The sequence below is a fragment of the Bos indicus genome, chromosome 9 (assembly GCF_029378745.1).
Source record: "Bos indicus isolate NIAB-ARS_2022 breed Sahiwal x Tharparkar chromosome 9, NIAB-ARS_B.indTharparkar_mat_pri_1.0, whole genome shotgun sequence".
NCBI lineage: Eukaryota > Metazoa > Chordata > Mammalia > Artiodactyla > Bovidae > Bos > Bos indicus.
In genome coordinates, this window is record NC_091768.1 from 75545564 (window position 1) to 75559196 (window position 13633).

At 38.2% G+C, this 13633-nt stretch overlaps 2 pseudogenes; one reads left to right on the forward strand and one right to left on the reverse strand.

Moving 5' to 3' along the window:
• Positions 1 to 2350: 2350 nt before the first annotated feature.
• On the reverse strand, positions 2351 to 3652 carry LOC109563557 (DDB1- and CUL4-associated factor 13 pseudogene; annotated as a pseudogene).
• Positions 3653 to 8492: 4840 nt separating this feature from the next.
• Positions 8493 to 13266, forward strand: LOC139184849 (histone-lysine N-methyltransferase SETMAR-like; annotated as a pseudogene).
• Positions 13267 to 13633: the final 367 nt, after the last annotated feature.

Below are 13633 nucleotides of genomic sequence, written 5' to 3' on the forward strand. Positions count from 1 at the left end.
ATTTCACTGAACGTTCAGAGTCCAAACCCTTTGACTTTTGAAAATACTAAAAATGAGTTCTTTGTCTTTAAGAATGCCACGGCAAGCAGTGTGTGCAAGGTCCGTTTTGTGTGATTTGCACATCCCAGGACTGCTCCGAGCTCAGCTGCACCAGGCTAATTTCCATAAGCATCATGTGGTGTTACAGAAACCACATTTTGCCAAGCTGTCAACTATACAGCCTTCTCTTTGCTAAACAGACTCCCATTAAAACTGTCTGCACAATTTGTCAGTTAAATGAGGTACAAGAGGGACGCTCTATTTGCCCCTAATTAGCTGCGCAGACTACCTTTGTCTGTTTGATTAAGCATTCACATTATCAATTTTGTTTAATCTGATTCATTTCACACACCTCCCCCGGGACAAAGCCCATACGGTTAACTAATCTCTGATATCATCTCTCATATCAGGCAGCTCTCATCTCCCCCAGAATACATTCTACCCACAGGCTCCACGATTGTCAAGCTCCATGAAGGGGAGTTGGTCAGATGAGGGGCAGAAATTTAGCTCAGCAACTGGAGCTGAACTCCAACATGCCTAACTTAAAGCCTCAAGCAGATTCTTGCTCGGTGCCATCTGTCCACATTATCCATCCATTCATTTAGTCGTATTCACTAATTCATTCATTCCGGCAGTAAACATATTGTCTGCCTACTATGCACCAGGGGCTGTGCTGTGAGCTGGGAGGGATACAAAGATGTAGAAGCTAAGGTTCCTGCTCTCAGATTGCTTATTTTCTCAGCCCCCAAGATTACTGTACAAACCATCAACTAGCGTAGAAAGCACACTTGCTCCCTGAGGCCAGTTCTTCTAATATCTGTCACACATGGCCTATTCAACTCAGCTACCAAACAACTCTCCAAAGAAAGATTTCGGATCAAGGCATAAAAGCAAGTGGTTATGGTTTCCTGAAATAATCTTGCCTCCCTTTCCTGTGTGGAAACATAGTTGGCAATGGAGACGGAGGAGTTTTAGAAACTAGAAATAACAATCACTTGATCTTCAATAGTTCTGAAGTGTCATTGTAGCTGATAACTTCACAGAAGTTATTGCTTAGTGAAAGCAAACCACTAAGTTATTTAACCTGACACCTTCCATAAGTTGATAGAACAAATGCTAACCACTAGTAGAAAAAGCTGAAATTTTTGAGAGAAAGGTGATTGGCTTAATTTAGTGGGAAGTATAAAGTTATTCTGAAGAATACATATACTTATATATACATATATATCTTTTATATATATGCATAATATATATGTATGACTGAATCACTTTGCTATACATCTGAAACTTACACAACAATTGTAAATCAACTATATTTTAATAAAAATTAAAAAAAATATTCTTAAGATGAGAGCAGTTGAAAACTATTCAAGAATTCATGGCTCATGAAACACTTGTATTCCTAAAAATCTATATCAAAACCTCAGGCTGATCAAGATGGCAATCTCAGAATCATATTCCCCCTTGAGGGTTTCTGGGTCCCAGCAGGTGATAAGTACTTGAAAATGAGTATTTGAGTCTCAGAAAAGAGACATGGAAGGCTTTGGAGTTTTTCAGTGTGATCCTCTATCTGTCCGAGAGTCTCCTGGATGACATTCCCAGAGGAAGGAATCGTTGGATTCTGTGTAAGTGCCTCCACAAATGGGTTCCACGTCCTGCAAGTCTGCCCTCCCCTTTTCAGTCAGTTCTGGCTAGCAGAAACGTAGTGGTTATGTTTGCTGAGATCTTCCTTATGAAACACCCCTTTACTGATTGCAGGCAGCTGGTCTGAGGAGGCAGGCCTAACATCTAAATAATTTTGAGTACAGCTTTAGGTTTCCTACCCAGGAACTTCCTTCTCTCAGCACAGTCCCTTCAGTGTTTTCAGTGGTTCTGCATCTGGTGGTTTCTAGTCCTCTGCCTTCTCCACTCACTCTCTTCCAAATATTCTTTGGTTAGTTCTCCTTCTTCTCAAAGTCTGATCCCCAGAACTGAGAACTGTCTCCAGGAGTATATGACATATGCACCCGGAGCGAGACCCTCCCGGACTCTGGACCACGTCTGGTCCAGTTCTACCGATGTGATCCGAGATCATGTTGACTTGTTCAACAGCATCATTGCTCTGTGGATTCATATTGGCTGAAAATCCTTGGGGTCTTTTACATGTGGCTTTTATTCAGCTCTCATCACTCTGGATTTGCCATGCTATTCAATTTTATGTTAATCCCTGTTATTTATTATCTTGGTAACATCAATTAAGTTTATTTCATTTTTTTTTACTAGAGCCATTAGTTTTATTTGTAGAGTTCACAAATCAAAACATAGCAAATAATTACACATCAATATTGGTTGGAATACCAAATATTATTTCACTACTGCCACTGTGTCCTTTTTTCTCTGACACAAGCTGCATAGATGCAGGCTTTCTATGTTTGATACGATTCAGTTCCTTTCATCGACAAGCTTCTTTCATGATATGCTGTTCCTAAATCTGACTGTAAATAGGTTTTGGTAGATGTCAGTGACAAGGGATACATTTCATATGAAGATGATGTTGAAATTTCTCCGTTAATTTCTGGTTATAATCTGCAGCTGTATTTTCTCAAGGTGTAAGCACACCCAACTTTTCAGAAGCATTAGTTTTTCATAGATGAATGTTTATTTCATTATATCCATACACGATGTACAGTTCTTGCTGTCAGAAGTGCATTTTACACAGATAACATGGTTTTTTGTTTTGTTTTGGGCCCCACCTTGCTGTATATGGGATCTTAATTCCCTGACCAGGGATCAAACCCACATCTCCTGCACTGGAAGTGCAGCATCTTAACCAGGGAAGTCCCACAGATAACATGTTGCATTCTCTGTGTGAGATAGACTTTTGTCCACAGGTAAGGTTCATATGGATTTATCAAAACTAGCAGACACAAATGATTTCCCAGTGGTAGCATAATCCACATCAAGCCCCACAGATACATGAACCATATGTACCATTACAGGACTGTCCAGAGCATACATATTAAAAGTATATAAGTCATCATCTTCATTTGCTGCAGTAAGAATGAATGATTCCATAGGGCTTCAGCAGGTTGTATTGGTTCTCATATCCAAGATGATCTTTTTCAGAGAAGTAGCTTACCTCATATCATACAATATATTCCTGTGAGAAGCACAGCTTCCCAAGAGAAATGTTTCAATTAGGTTAAAGTTAACACCATTTATACCATCAAATCCCCAAGTCATTGAACATATAGGACTGAGTCTTTATTTGTCCTAAATGTCTACTTGCTATCCACATGTGGCAAAAACAACTTCTTTCCAGTGATGATGAATTCCTGTATATTGTGTCTTTCCTAATACTGTGTGCAACGATTCCTCCTCTTCCCCATAGTTTGGTCCACCCATTTTCCTTTGCTTCAGAGTTTTAACTACCAACAGTAAAAAGAAAAAAAAGTCCCACAAAACAAGTACATATTCCTTATACAAAATCTTCATGTGCTTGTACCATATGAATACATTTTCATTTAGTCAGTTTCCAAATTCTAACCTCTCCATCACATGCCTCAGAGAATACAGTAGGCAGGCTCTTTGGATGCTTTGCCAAGGGACTGACTCCATCTCAGTGACCAGCCAGGGAAACATCAGTTCATTTCAGTTTGTGGGTTTCCATCTGGCTCTGCCCTCTTGACTTCTGTGGCCTCCCAGTTTAATAAGGATGGCATCACTATTTCATCCCAGTTATTGATTAAAATCACTGCAGATGGTGACTGCAGCCATGAAATTAAGACGCTTACTCCTTGGAAGGAAAGTTATGACCAACCTAGATAGCATATTCAAAAGCAGAGACATTCCTTTGCCAACAAAGGTCCGTCTAGTCAAGGTTATGGTTTTTCCAGTGGTCATGTATGGATGCGAGAGTTGGACTGTGAAGAAGGCTGAGTGCCGAAGAATTGATGCTTTTGAACTGCGGTGTTGGAGAAGACTCTCGAGAGTCCCTTGGACTGCAAGGAGATCCAACCAGTCCATTCTGAAGGAGATCAGCCCTGGAATTTCTTTGGAGGGACTGATGCTGAAGCTGAAACTCCAATACTTTGGTCACCTCATGCGAAGAGTTGACTCATTGGAAAAGACTCTGATGCTGGGAGGGATTGGGGGCAGGAGGAGAAGGGGACGCCAGAGGATGAGATGGCTGGATGGCATCACTGACTCGATGGACGTGAGTCTGAGTGAACTCCAGGAGTTGGTGATGGACAGGGAGGCCTGGCGTGCTGCAATTCATGGGGTCGCAAAGAGTCGGACATGACTGAGCGACTGAACTGAACTGAACTGATCTGATTGATTAAAATGAATTTTTAAAGGACACAAATCAAGTGAGTAAAGTTACCAAAGTTTCTAGAATGAGGATAACAACTACTGCTACCATCTGTTGGACAATTATTCGTGCCAGACGCTACACTAAGTACTTTATGTAGCTGATCTCTCATGCAACGTTAAGAAAACTCTATAGTACCATTGGCACCAGATTATAGATGAAAAAGTTGACTAGAAGTCTAAGAAAGTAATTTGCCCTAAAGAATGCAGTTAATAGTTATGTGGAGGAAGAACTTGAACTAAGGACTGAGTCATGCCTGAGCCCAGTTTATTAAGCCCTCTACTGTAATCACGTCTGTAAGGAAAATGTATCAGATCACAGACAAAGTCAATGACAGAAATGAGCAAGGAACCTTTCATAACCCTTTGCATTAATGCACGTTAGTTAGTTTACCACACATCCCTCTCAAGTGTAAGGGGTTGAATTCCTCATACTCTTCTATTCAAGTCGCACTATTATTGCTGTAGGGGTCCCTTCACATTTTACTTGCTTATTCTTTTAATCCCATTTTCTGCTTCCATTCACCTCCCCCCACAGGAAATCATGCTAAGGTGTTTGATCTATAACCTTGAATTTGTGTATATCTTTGTAAAATATGTAGTGTTATTCTTTTGATTGTTTTTATTTACCTAAATACACTGGGCTGTAGACCTCATTCTGTTTCTTATTTTTATTCCTGAGTACTTTTTGTTAGAAATCTACCTATGTTGCAGGGCATGCATCTAGATTGCTTCTAACAGCTGTGTAGTATTCCATGACCTGTATGGACCACATTTTATTTGTCTATTCCTCTAGAGGTAGACAAGTAGGTTGCCTCCAACTTTCTGCTATCACAAACAAGGCCAAGAAACATCTTGGTATGAGAAATTTATGATCTTGAGTAATAATTTCTCTGGATTATGGATCAAGGGCAGAAGTTCTAGGGCATAGATAAGTAAGTGTTCAGTGGTCCCATTAGCAGAACATAGGATTTCTGTTTTCCTACATGACCTATTTGGTATTTAAAAATGTTCAATAAAACTCCTAGAGGAGAACATAGGCAAAACACTCTCTGACATACATCACAGCAGGATCCTCTATGACCCACCTCCCAGAATATTGGAAATAAAAGCAAAAATAAACAAATGGGACCTAATTAACCTTAAAAGCTTCTGCACATCAAAGGAAACTATTAGCAAGGTGAAAAGACAGCCTTCAGAATGGGAGAAAATAATAGCAAATGAAGCAACTGACAAACAACTAATCTCAAAAATATACAAGCAACTCTTACAGCTCAACTCCAGAAAAATAAATGACCCAATCAAAAAATGGGCCAAAGAACTAAATAGACATTTCTCCAAAGAAGACATACAGATGGCTAACAAACACATGAAAAGATGCTCAACATCACTCATTATCAGAGAAATGCAAATCAAAACCACTATGAGGTACCATTTCACGCCAGTCAGAATGGCTGCGATCCAAAAGTCTACAAATAATAAATGCTGGAGAGGGTGTGGAGAAAAGGGAACCCTCTTACACTGTTGGTGGGAATGCAAACTAGTGCAGCCACTATGGAGAACAGTGTGGAGATTCCTTAAAAAACTGGAAATAGAACTGCCTTATGATCCAGCAATCCCACTGCTGGGCATACACACTGAGGAAACCAGAAGGGAAAGAGACACGTGTACCCCAATGTTCATCGCAGCACTGTTTATAATAGCCAGGACATGGAAGCAACCTAGATGTCCATCAGCAGATGAATGGATAAGAAAGCTGTGGTACATATACACAATGGAGTATTACTCAGCCATTAAAAAGAATACATTTGAATCAGTTCTAATGAGGTGGATGAAACTGGAGCCTATTATACAGAGTGAAGTAAGCCAGAAAGAAAAACATCAATACAGTATACTAACGCATATATATGGAATTTAGAAAGATGGTAACAATAACCCTGTGTACGAGACAGCAAAAGAGACACTGATGTGTAGAACAGTCTTTTGGACTCTGTGGGAGAAGGAGAGGGTGGGAAGATTTGGGAGAATGACATTGAAACATGTAAAATATCATGTAAGAAACGAGTTGCCAGTCCAGGTTTGATGCACGGTGCTGGATGCTTGGGGCTAGTGCACTGGGACGACCCAGAGGGATGGTATGGGGAGGGAGGAGGGAGGAGGGTTCAGGATGGGGAACACATGTATACCTGTGGCGGATTCATTTTGATATTTGGCAAAACTAATACAATTATGTAAAGTTTAAAAATAAAATAAATTTTAAAAAAATAAATAAAAATGTTCAATGTTTGCTAATCTGATATGTATGAAGACACTTCTCACTACTGTTTTAACATGTGTTTATCTGATCATTTATGGATTTAAATATCTGTCTATGTATTGTTGGGTTTCCCGGTAGCTCAGTGGTAAAGAATCTGCCTGCAGTGCAGGAGCCCCAGAAGATGCAAGTTTGATCCTTGGGTCAGGAAAATCCCCTGGAGGAGGGCATGGCAACCCACTTTAGTGTTGTTGCACGGAGAATCCCATGGACAGAAGAGCCTGGCAGGCTACAGTCCACAGGGTTGCAAAGAGTTGGACCCAACTGAAGCAACTTGGCACACATGCACACACTATATATTTGTAAGCAATTTGAATTTTTTCTTCTGTAATCGCCTTTTTGCATCTTAGTCCATTTTTCTATTTGTTTTCTTATTTCCAGATAAGTGGCAAGAATTCTTTGCATAAAAGCATACTTGTTATATTTTCTTATATATTTTCTTGTTTATGTAATTCATATTACTTCTATATAGTGAATAATGGCAAAACTCTTCAAAAAATTCTGACCATCTCTAGGCAATAACAAATCTTGAAACAATTTGTGTTAACTTTAATAATGCCCAACTCTAAACGATAATTGACTCTGATTGCTTAGCAAATATCACCAAAATGCAAATGAATTTACCATAAGAACACCTATTCACAATAAAAGATTGAAGGAGAAAAACAATATGATCAACAATATGATAATTTCCATGGATGCAGAGAAACCCATTTGATAAAATTCAGCATCTACATGTAATTTTAAAAAATAGCACATATTTTCCTAGATATGAAATATTTGAAGCATTTAAAATTACCATTAGGAAAATGATGTCTAATATCATCATTTCCATTCAGCATTGAACTTAAGGTCACAGATGGTATAAGAAAAACAAAAAACAAAAAATGTATAAAGATTTGTAAGAAAAAGCTTAAGTTGTCTTAATTCACTGAATTCTATATGAATAAAATTATACAATCCATAGACAAATTATAAGAATTTACAGGTTAGTTTAACATGAGGACTATAAGATCAATATAAAAAAAAACCAACTGCATTTTTATAATCAGTATAAACAATTAGAAAATAAATTTTGTAGACAGTAGAAAGCATGTTATGAAATAAATTATTCTTGTTATATGCACTGTGTGCTTAGAGGTTTGGGGGAAACATATCTGTCAAATGTTAATCATGATTTTTTTGGTAGTTTACTTTCTTTTAAAGAGATTTCTGTATGACTTACTTTTCTAAATAGATTAACTTCATTTTCAGAGCTTAGGAATACTGTATATAATCTGTATTTTAATCCCATATTACTTAAACTATTTAAACCTGAAGAGTAAAATGTGAGCATGTACCTAGAGGGTAATGTTATTTCTACTATTGCCAAAGCCTCTAGTTCATGGGGGAAAAAATTGTCAGAATTGTTTCTTCATGTCAGAAGCTGGTTCAGTGATTTAATAGTTAGTTTTAAACAGCTTTTTGAACCTCTCAGAACATTAGAGAATCATCTAGTTATCTAATAAATGCTTGTTACAATATCAATATCTTAAGTAAAAATAGACTTTTCATTTCTTGATTGAAATGGCTAAAAGAAGAGATTGGTTTTGGTAAAGGATTAAGCTAGCAAGTGCTTAGAAAGTATGTTTTGAGATCACTTAAATATGGTTGGATGGTATCACCGACTCAATGGACATGAGTTTGAGCAAGCTCCGGGAGGAGGTGAAGGACAAGGAAGCATGGTGTGCTGCAGTCCATTGGGTCCAAAAGAGTCGGACACAACTGAGCAACTGAACAATAACAAAAGATGCCAGTGAAAGTGAAAAAAGAGAACCATAACAGGGAGGCACTGCAAGTGAATGTTAGTCACTCGTGTCAGACTTTGCAACCCCATGGACTGTAGCCCTCCAGGCTCCTCTGTCCTTGGGGATTCTCCAGGCAAGAATACTGGAATAGGTTGCCGTGTACTTCTCCAGGGAATCTTCCCGACTCAGGGACTGAATCCGGTCTCCTGCATTGTAAGCAGATTATTTACCATCTGAGCCATTATTTACCATCTGAGCCACCAGTAAGTGCTTAGAAAGTATGTTTTGAGATTACTTAAAGACACTAAGCACAGTTTTATTCCCGTATTTGCTTTCTTATCAGTGTTTCTTTAACATCTATTTATGTGTCTACTTGTATGTTTTAATTTTTAATGTAAGTATTCTAAGATCTTTTATTTCCCAATAAACAAACTGACAGATTTACATTTAAGACTATTACTAACTCAGTACTCCGACCTCAAGAATCACTTGATTGTTCTTCCTGGTATTAAACTTCTGTGAATAAACATAACTTGAAATGCTTATCAGCAGCCAGGAACATCTGGCTTATATGCCTAATAAAAATAAACCCTTAAGTTAAACAATTTTTTTCATAGATGCCCAGAAAAATTTAAGTTTATATGGGTCCACTTTTCTCCCTATTGTACAAATGGAATAATGATAGGTAGAAAATTAAACTTCCTAAATTAAATACAAAGATACCTTATTTATTACAAAAACTATGAGAAGTTAGCCAAATGTAAATGGATCATTCTAAACTTCATAGTGACGGCTTAAAGTAATCAACCCCTCATTTACATGAATAAGTTTTTTAATAGCTCTATATATGCTGAGCTCTGAGAATCATTTTGACTCATTAGTTTCTTTCATCCAATGCTATTAAGTATCAATACTTATGCTCTTTGGCATTGCCATCAGTTTTATACCAATCTAATTAGTACCCTGACTATATGTAGTCATGTTAATTAAAAAGGATTTCAAATCTCAAAGATGAAAGCTTTATTTTCCTTCATAGCATTTGGCTAAAGAGTTTCAAATAACTATGGATAAGTGCCAAGAATCTAAATTCATTCTGCTAAGAGAAGCAAATATTGAGAGGCAACCAGCTTTCCTCCCACTTTGTGAGGAAAGTAATCTTGGGGAGAAGGTTTTATCATTCTCTGTGTTTGAGACATACAAAATGAGGAAAATTGTGGGTATTTTTTTTTTTTTGGTTGTTTTTGTGAGCAACAGATTAACCAAACCATGTAGTCCCAGCCTTAAAATAGAGATATGCTCTTTAATCTAAATACTCTGTGGTGCATATCTTTACATGAACTCAACTAAATGACTTCTGGATCTCCTGATTTGTTTTTCATTGTGTATTTGGTGTTTTGTTAACTCATTCATTGATACATTACAGATTGATTCATTCAATAAAATTTGATGAATAAATATATAATGATTATTCACCAGAGAGATGATATTTTGAAATAATTAAGAACAAGTTCTTTTAAGCCAGACAGTTTTGGTTTACTTTCTATATTTTCCATAAGTTTGGTCAACCCAATACCTCTACCACTTAATAGCTTTGTGCCTTGATTTTCTCACCTGTAAAATGGGGATAATAATCAGGAAAGTAATAGTACCATTATCGACAAGTTAATATATATTAGGTGCTTAGCCTACCATAGCCTATCATTGTCAGCTTGTCATATTGTAAGTAATTAATAAATATTAACTGTTATTACATATGCTAAATACTATAGGCTTAGATAATACTCAGGACAGTAACAATTCAAACTTTAAAAGCTATTTTTAAGCTGTCTTGTACATCATAAACTCTATAAATATTTTACTGTCATTATTAATCATTGTCAAGTTGTACTTTCCACATAAATTTATCTCTGTATACACCAATAAGCATGGATTTGTTTCACATGTTGTTTTGTTCATCATTATTTTCTACTAGATTATGAATGTCATGAAATAGGAAGTTTCTTAAATTCTTGAGTTAATGAAATAAGTGTCTCAGTTCTGTGATTTTATTGAGTAAATAAAAAATTATTTGTCAAACCATAAGTGTAGGCTGCTGAAAGTTTGAATCTCCTGATAGAGATGAACCTCTTTATTACAATACAGAAGTGAGGTGGCAGGAAGAACATCCCCTGCCTCAAGGGCAAAGAAGCCACAACAGGCTTGTATTGCAATATTGTATGTAACTTATTAAATTCCAGGCAGTAATTATCTTAGCCATGATGAAATATATAAGTGGTGTGAAGAAGTGTTAATTGAGAGACTGCATAGACAATACTTTCAATGGAAGAGAGCTATAATCCAATAGACTATTCAAGAATATCACCCAAGAATTCCTATTTCTTTTACCATAATTTTCAAATACCAAATCACGTTTTCATATATTTGGCATCAAACAGATTCCACTTTGATAAACATTTCCTAATTAAAGGATAAAATTAAAAGAATTTATGTCACTCAATTGGACACCAGGGAGTCACAGACCAAATCAAAAACAATTATTTGGGGACATTCTGAGCAGCCAAATAAAACTAGACTAATACCATAATAGTTTGTTCCATTCATGTTGTGTTTCTAAAATGTAGTTGTATTTGCCAAGTCTTACTTTAGAGGGAGTAGATGTGAAACTTTCCAGTTGTCTTACTAAGGTACTGGTAGAGAAATATGTGTAACAATGCACGTCATGTTGAGACATTCATTACCATTTTTATGGAGAAACCCCACGATTCTGTCACAAACATTCAGTAAGCCAATTAAAAATAGTGTTAATTTTGGCTGACTCAAGTGTTATACTTTTTGAAGAACAGATTAAGAACAGTAGATACAATCATACCGAGATATTATTAAGTTGGTGCAAAAATAATTATGGTTTTGCATTGTTGAACTTTGTTATTTGATACTGGAATGCTGCTGCTGCTGCTGCTGCTGCTAAATCGCTTCAGTCGTGTACGACTCTGTGGGACCCCATAGATGGCAGCCCACCAGGCTCCCCCGTCCCTGGGATTCTCCAGGCAAGAACACTGGAGTGGGTTGCCATTTACTTCTCCAAGTGAAAAGTGAAAGTGAAGTCGCTCAGTCGTGCCTGACTCTTCGAGACCCCATGGACTGCAGCCTACCAGGCTCCTCTGTCCATGGGATTTTCCAGGCAAGAGTACTGGAGTGGGGTGCCATCGCCTTCTCCTACATCCTTAAATAAATGTGGTTATGTTATACATTATTTTAATATGCATTTCTTGCCTTTTTTTGCTAGTGAATTATTGAAAGTGAAAGTGTTAGTCGCTCAGTAATGTCTGACCCTTTGCAACTCCATGCACTGTAGCCCACCAGGTTCCTCCGTCAGTAGGATTCTCCAGGCAAGAATACTGGAGTGGGTTGCCATTTCCTTCTCCAGATTTTCCCAACCCAGAGATCGAACTTAGGTCTCCTTCATTGCAGGCAGATTCTTTACCATCTGAGCCACCAGGGAAGCCCAGTGAATTATTACTTGCTGTTTATTTTATATGTAGTTTAGACTATGGAAATTGCAAATTTGAGCAATTTTCTTATTCAAGTTCAAAATGGGTCATAAAGCAGTGGAGATAACTCACAACATCAATGACGCATTTGGCCCAGGAACTGCTAATGAACGTATAGTGCAGTGGCGATTCAAGAAGTTTTGCAAAGGAGATGAGAGCCTTGAAGATGAGGAGCTCAGTGGCCAGCCATTGGAAGTTGACAACAACAAATTGACAGCAATCATCGAATCTGAATCCTCTTACAACTACATGAGAAGTTGTCAAAGAACTCAATGTTGACCATTCTATGGTCATTTGGCATTTGAAGTAAATTGGAAAGGTGAAAAAGCTCAGTAAGTGTGTGCCTCATGAGCGAACCGCAAATAAAAAAAAAATCTTCATTTTGAAGTGTTATCTCCTCTTATTCTACGCAACAACAAACCACTCCTCAATCGGATTATAATATGCAATGAATAGTGGATTTTACATGACAACCAGGGATAACCAGCCCAGTGGTTGGACTGAGAAGAAGCGCCAAAGCACTTCCCAAAGCCAAGATCAGATCAGATCAGATCAGTTGCTCAGTCGTGTCCAACTCTTTGCGACCCCATGAATCGCAGCACGCCAGGCCTCCCTGTCCATCACCAACTCCCGGAGTTCACTGAGACTCACGTCCATCGAGTCAGTGATGCCATCCAGCCATCTCATCCTCTGTAGTCCCCTTCTCCTCTTGCCCCCAATCCCTCCCAGCATCAGAGTCTTTTCCAATGCCAAACTTGCACCCAAAAAAAGGTCATGGTCACTGTTAGGTCACCATTAGGTCTGCTGCAGGTCTGATCTACTACAGCTTTCTGAATCCTGGCAAAATCATTACATCTGAGAAGTATGCTCAGCAAATCAAAAGATGCTCTGCAACACCTTCAGCCAGCACTGGTTAACAGAAAGGGCCCAATTCTACATGGACAATGCCTGCCCTCACATTGCACAACCAACGCTTCAAAAGTTGAATGAATTGGGCTACAAAGTTTTGCCTCATTCACTTGACCTTTAGCCAACTGACTACCACTTCTTCAAGCATCTCGACAACTTTTTGCAGGGAAAATGCTTCCACAACCAGCAGGATGAATAGAATGCTTTTCAAGTGTTCATCAAATCCCAAAGCACAGATTTTTAAGCTATAGGAATAAACAAACTTATTATTCATTGGCAAAAATGTGTTGATTGTAATGGTTCCTATTTTGATTAATAAAGATGTGTTTGAGCCTAGTTATAATGATTTAAAATTCAGGGTTTGAAACTGCAATTACTTTTGTATCAACCTAGCAAATAGCTAGGAGAAGGCAATGGCACCCCACTCTAGTACTCTTGCCTGAAAAATCCCATGGATGGAGGAGCCTGGAAAGCTGCAGTCCATGGGGTGGCTGAGGGTCAGACACGACTGAGCGACTTCACTTTCACATTTCACTTTCATGCATTGGAGAAGGAAATGGCAACCCACTCTAGTGTTCTTGTCTGGAGAATCCCAGGGATGGGGGAGTCTGGTGGGCTGCCTTCTATGGGGTCACACAGAGTCAGACACAACTGAAGTGACTTAGCAGCAGCAGCAAATAGCT